At 36.3% G+C, this 6,664-nt stretch overlaps 1 protein-coding gene across 1 annotated transcript in view; it reads left to right on the top strand.

The window, feature by feature from the left end:
• The window catches only part of RBM45 (RNA binding motif protein 45), a gene marked incomplete at its 5' end in the record, with an annotated part of 14,560 nt that extends 9,493 nt beyond the window's left edge, over positions 1-5,067 (top strand). Inside the window, one exon of the mRNA XM_010713563.3 lies at positions 1,670-5,067. The remainder of the gene's footprint in view (positions 1-1,669) is intronic.
• Between the last annotated feature and the right edge of the window lie 1,597 nt (positions 5,068-6,664).

Here is a 6,664-nt window from a genome sequence, read left to right as displayed (position 1 = left end):
ATCCTGTCTTGATTGCAAAAAAAAACCCCCTACTTTTTACTATAAAAGTATAGATATGATAAAAACATCCAAAGTTAGTAATAAACCTTAGAAAATGTTAATTCCTGAAAAAAATAATTGCAGGCTGCAGTTGTGTCCTGAGTGAAGATGACACTGCCTATTACTTGTAAGATTGGCTTTCTGGACTGAAAGTGATTTAGAGTTTCCAGGTAGTTAACTGCTTGCTATGCAAAGAAGTTGTTAAGAATTGAGAGAATTCTTGGATTTAGTGAGAAATTCCTGGATGTAGTAGGAGAGAATATTTGCATTAGAGAAAGCATTACTGTTCATGTTGTGAAGGTTATCTAACTGTCTGAATGATAAGAAAACAGACCAAAGAATTATTTATAGTCTAGAACTTGAGTTTAGAGGGACTGAATCTGAAGACATGTCCCAGTCTTAATCTATAAATATGCTCAAATAAAGAGAAGAGGTGTGTGTGTGTGTGTGTGTGTTTTTTTTAATTACTTTTTACTGATAATATATAGGATCCTGTAGTAGGAAGCTGATGCCAGATGTATTCACCTGCTGTAGGGAGCCTGCTTTGGCAGGCGGGTTGGTCTTGATGGCTTTTGGAGGTTCCTTCCAACCCCTACAACTCTGTGATTCTGCATTCACAAAGTAGGAATAAAGCCCTGACTCTTTCTAATGGTAATTACCTATCAGGTGACTTTAGGAAAAATCATGCATTTTGCGAAACATAGATAATTTAGGATTGTGTTTTGATTCCAGGCTAATGGTATTTATTTTTATGTTTTGGGATATTTAAAAACTGAAACTGAATGCTTGATGGTGCTCTCTGCTTTAAAATGTCAAACTTGGTTAGTGTTTTACACTGTACTACAATACGAAGAATGTTTGAGAGTCTGTCATAGATGAAAAGTGAGTACAGGGTGGAAAGTTTTGGTTATCACTCCAAGACGGTGGACTTCCATTGGCTGCAGAAGCTACTTAGTCCACTGTATTAATGGGGGAAGGGAGAGGGAGGGAAAGAATCAAATGATTAGCTCTACTCTCCTGTTTTTAAACAGTTGTTTTTGTTACTAAAACTAGATTATTGCCTTAGCTTCTAATTTTCCTAACAGCGCTAACATCAAAAGCATAAAAATGATTGTGCAGGATTTGCAAATTCACTAAGGATTTGGCTACTGGTAAAGGTTACTGAGATAAGTGAAAGGAGTACTTGATATCGTTCTTAACTGTTACGGGAGATGTTTAAAAAGCAAAATTCAGAACTTAGAAAATGCCTCTTAAGACAGATTTCTGAATTGACTTGCATTGTTTTTATTCACTTCAATCTTTTTAAAAAAAACTTCAAGTTTAATGTGTATGCATCGTGAACTTATTGCTGTGCAAAAATATTTTAAAATAGTAATTACGTGGAAGTTGAAAAATATGCCAGAATAATAATTTTTCAAATATTTTTTATCAGCACTATACTATAGAAAAATTGCTCACTTAAACTCACTGCTCGGAATGAGGCACTTTCCCTTTTCTAAAAAAGGACGTATGTATGATACTGAATATTATTCTTCTGAATGTGTTAAAAGCCTTTATCACTTAGGCTGTTGTAATGCAAATAGGTATGTTGCTTTTTGATACCATTTTTGTACTTGTGTTTTTTCTACAGAACTAAATAATGACATGACCCTCGACTGACTGACTGACTGAAACGTGACTAGACATGGTTCCTGGGGACAGTGACATCTTTTTCTTTTCTTTCTTCCCTTTCTTTTGCATTGTTACTCTGTTGCTATCATACTTTCTGTTTTTAAGAAGTGTGGACATGCAGTTTTAAAAGAATTTAGCAGTTTTAAAATTGTATACTGATGGTTGTTCTTGTAGAATCCTGTTACCTTGTATTCCAGAAATAAATCTCTTGTGCTAAACTAAGTTTCACAAACATGGAAATAGTAGTGATGGGAGTCAGGTTTTTGTGGCTTGACCTGGTTAATTGATAATGAATCAATTTGTAACTACTCTATATTGAAGGCACTTCCAGTGGTCAGAATTGCATTGAATTAGAGCAGTAGATGAAAAGAAAGTGTAAGAGCTATTTCAAAACCTACTAGAATATTTGAGAATATTAAGTCAGATTTGATGAAAAAGCCATATTCAAGAAAGTGATTCAAGTACAGTCTTGAATGTTTCACTGACTTGGACCAAGAGTATTCTTTATGCTTTATGTGCTGTTTAGTGTAAAGGACATTTAACTATGGGTCAAGCTATCAAAGCTGCTTGCGTTTGTCATTTTCTTGAGGTACTGTCATTGTAACTACAGAGAAATTATGGAGTCAGGGAATGTTTTTTTCCCGTCTTTCACTTCTTTTCTTAAGAAGCTTTCAATGAATCAATTGTTGAAGAATTGGGTAATTGAACAAAGTTCAGTATTTCAGGAAGATGAAGAGGATTTAAGCGTTGCTAAAGAGTAAACAAAGATAATTTGAATAAGCTTTTGCAAAGATGATTGTTAAATACAAATACTTCCTGAATGCTATTTGTTGAATTGAAAAATTTGTTAGTTATTAAATGTTGTTAGATAAAACTCAAATTCTAACTGCATGCACGCTGGTGTACAAGCACGCTCTTTGATGTACCTAGCTTCCAACTCCTCCAGTGCTGATCCCCTGATCCTCAAATGGGGATAAGTAGCTGAGCATCCACAATTTCCTCTGTCTCTGAGCGCATTCCAAAAGATATCCTTTCAAAAAATCTCCACCCCACAGGTAGGTGAGAATGTAGTCCTATGACTAATGTTCCTGGGACGAATTTTGCATTTGTTTCAGTAACTCTGAGTTTCAGCGTCGTTCTACCCTTTATAGAGTCTGCTGCCTTCTCAGTCCCTCTTATTCTTTCCAAGAAAACTAGTTCTTGACAAGAAATCTTTCCAGCCTTCCATATGGTGTTCCAAGCCCCTGACTTTCCCAATCCAAATAGTCAATGTGCAGAAGTACAGTGTCTTTTAAGTGATATTTTTGTGTCTTGTTATGCTTTTACCTGTGGCAGATAGCCTCTTTTTCTTGTTTTCTTTGTTCAAGGAGAAGGAGGAATTAAGGTATCGGTAAATATCTCCAACTGAACTGAGGATCAAAAATAGGCTTACTCAAAACATACAACTTTATCATTTGGTGCTTCACAGTCAGCTGTCTTGAAATACTGCCATAATAATAATGACTAAGTCCTCTACGTTAGCCTTCTAGTAGTGTAATGTGAGTAGACCTACTGTAAAATTAATGCAATTAGAATAATATTTACAGGCAGTACAAAACAGTTTATATGCTGCATTATTTTGACGTGTTTAGTGAGTTGTTCTTATATGTAAGGTGCAGGCATGTTAAACCTTCATTTTTTCTTTTTAAAATATGTATAAAGAGTACCAATTTTTTTACCTTAGAGATAGTAGGTAAGAATGAGAGGTGTTGCAATTGGTTCAGAAATTTAAATTTTAAGTGACAGAAACTTAAAATTTAAGTGTATTTAAAAAAAGTACAAAGAACCTATTATTAACTTCAGTTATTTTTGAAGTTAAAAGAGTGTTAGAGTTCAAATCTGCAAACATTATTAACTTGCAGAAGGAAGGTTGCCTAAAAAACCTTGTTTAACTCTTCTCTATTCCCCTGATGTGTTATGATGCAGTCCTTGATGACTCACCAGCAGCTTTTTTCCCCAAGAGTAATTGTTTCATTCAGCACAAAGAACTAAATTGTATCAGGGTAGCATGGTTGAAGGAGAGTATGAAATTTCTGCTTAATTTCTTGTAGACTTCAGAACTCATACACTGAGCAAAAGTGCTTTATGGTTAAGCCTGGGGAACTGGATCTTCGTGATTCTGAGATTGTTTGTGACATTTGCTACCATTTCTCTGGGGTTCCTCTGGAAAAATCCTGCTTTTTTGCTGGTTTTTTATTTTTTTTCTTTTCCTTCCTTTTGAGTAAGTGTGGAGCTTTCTTATGTTTCCTCAGGGGAACAATGCTGACCAGGATGCCATAGATCTAAGACTCCAGAATTGTCAAGCAGTATCTTTGCAGACTTAACTATGCTGTGTGTGTGCGTGCAGTATTTTTGGAAAGCATCGGTTCTGCTGTGCAAATATGACAGTCATTCTGTCCTGTTGGTGTAGCAGCTCTGGCATGCTGCTGAATGTGCATCATGCAGTGCATCTTTGCATCAAGAATAAGCAAATGGTGATCTGTGCTAGTGCAGAAATCTTTGCAGTATATATGCAGAAGGTCCAATGGCTTATTTTTATTTAATTTTTTACAATCTTGAGGTAACTATGCATGATGCTACAGAGGCATTGAAACTAAACTTTTCCCTTAGGTTCAGGAGACTTTTCACTATTTTTCTGAATAGAAAGCTTGGATATAAAATGCAGAAATGTTTTTCTTTGTCCAAAGCAGACAGTTTGGAATAGACTTGTGTTTGAGAGGATGTTTTAAAGCATAGTGTAGTGATGCATGTATAATTTAAGTGCACATGTTATTGTGGTGAAATAGTGGGAATCTCTGCACAGACAGTTGGAAAAAAAAAAAAACCTGCTAATTTGTCCTCTAATTGCTCTTTTTGATGAGTCCCTGCTATGTCAGGATCTATAGTCTAAGGTGACATTGAATTTCCTATTTGTTTAGTTGATGTTAACATTCTCTAGGAATGTAAGTGCTCTGAAAAAAATAAAGTGACAACTGTCTGACCTTGTCCATCCAAGATGTGGAAGAAGAATCAACTGTTCAAATGATCTGGACAGCCACTTTCCAGAACCTTCAGCCCAAAGGGAAGGGAAAAGACTCTTTGTGAGTTGAAGCAATGTTGCTGTTTTCCTATCTTTCTCTGTCCTGTTAGACTCATTATGCGTCTCTGCAACAGGAGATCAAAATCTGGGAGATCTCTAGTCCTACTTCAGGCTATTTGGTCAGGTCTTGCTTCAGATGGTTTTGAGCAGGTACTGGGAAGGAAGAAATTGCCCCATTTTCTGTACTGAGACTTCAGGATGCCGTAAGAAGTAACTGCAGGCAGACGGTATTTTTTCTTTTGGGATGTTGTTGCATCAGTCTATTAGGTGACTAACATGAAGTCATCTGTAGTGTTCTGCCTACAGTTCTTAAAGTATTCTTACAACCAAAACTGACTGGCTTTCCTTAAGAGTTTAGTGTATTTTTTGAAAGTGTAGACATACTGGTCTTCTCCAGATAAATGCCAGTTGGTGTAAATACGTTTTGCTGTTTTTAAAATCAGCCAGCACTTCTGGTTGGATATGATATTCATTATTTCCTGTTTAAACTGTTTTGTAGCACTGCCACTAAGTAGCTGTCACATTGCTTTTCCAGGCCTTTTCATCAGAAAATGGTAATTCTGTCTGCTGAGAGCATAAGCATTAGGTACTGGAGGATAAAAAAACAACTGTATAATCTATATTGCTTTTGCTGGTGGTTAGTGAATTGGCAAGAACTGCATAATTTTTTTTTTGTGCTGTTTTGCAGTAATAGCACGGTAATGGTGGTAAGTAGAATTTTGCATGCTTATCTGTAAATGACTTGGATTTCAGCTGTGTTCATCAGCTGTAGCTTCTGCTGGCATTTAATGGCAGAAGATTCTCATTTTTCTTCTGAAAATGAGATAATACTTTTCATAAATTATGCTAAATGATGTCCACTAGAAATTTTATCCACTTACTGAATCTTACCTGCATGGTCTGCAGGAGTGCCTTTTGCTTGTGTAACTGTAGAAAGATGCTAATTTGTTTATCTTGCCACAATGTCTACATTAAAGTATATCTGATCATTAAGTGAAACAAGGCTGTTCTCAAGAGCTGTGTTTTGACAGTCTGACTGCAATCAATTCTCTCCACTGGATCTCCTACCTGAGACCTTTTTCTTTGGTGCTATCAGGGTGCTACAGGAGTACCTAAAGTAGGAGCAGAGCCCAGGCTTGCAGTGCAAAGTGGAATTGGTTTTCCCTCGCTTGCTCCTTCTCTTCCTGTTAATTTTTTTTTTTGACCCAAGGTATTCAGTTATATTATTTCTGCTCTGTCTGCAGAGATGCATCTAATGTCTCCAGTGTCAGATTAGTATGTCAGTATATGAGAGGCAAAAGGAAAAAGAACAACTGTGAAATGGAAGCAGCTGAAGGTGAAGGTGAAAAAAGCACGTGATTATGTCCAGTTTGAGAGCATTGCATGTTCTCAGCATACCACGTCTCTAAACTTTGTTAAATGCTTTGTCAGAGACCCTGCTGAAGTTCCTCATGGAATGTCACGTTTGAGTTGCAGTTATATTGATAAAATGTCTGGAAAACAAACTGAAGGAAAAAATTGTAAGTGAATGGAAGGCTAACTGTACCAAGTTGACTGAATGGTACAGCAAAGGCACAGTCTACAGCCTTGCTAGGTAATTCACCCCCCTTTTCCAGCAGAGGTCACTGGTCTCCTGGATGTACCTAACATACATAGGATGGTAAAATTGATATTACTATTGAAATTCTCTTACTCCCTTTTAAGATAATCAACACAGATGTAGAATTTTGTAAAGAAAGGGACTGTTTTCTGTTTTCATGGGTTGAAATACCCTCAGATGATTCTCAATTTTTTAACACATGATTCAAAACCCTTTTCTGGGATTCTAATTGAGAA

Source organism: Meleagris gallopavo, chromosome 7, assembly GCF_000146605.3.
Source record: "Meleagris gallopavo isolate NT-WF06-2002-E0010 breed Aviagen turkey brand Nicholas breeding stock chromosome 7, Turkey_5.1, whole genome shotgun sequence".
NCBI classification, from domain to species: Eukaryota; Metazoa; Chordata; class Aves; order Galliformes; family Phasianidae; genus Meleagris; species Meleagris gallopavo.
This window is presented reverse-complemented; position numbering and strand designations above follow the sequence as displayed.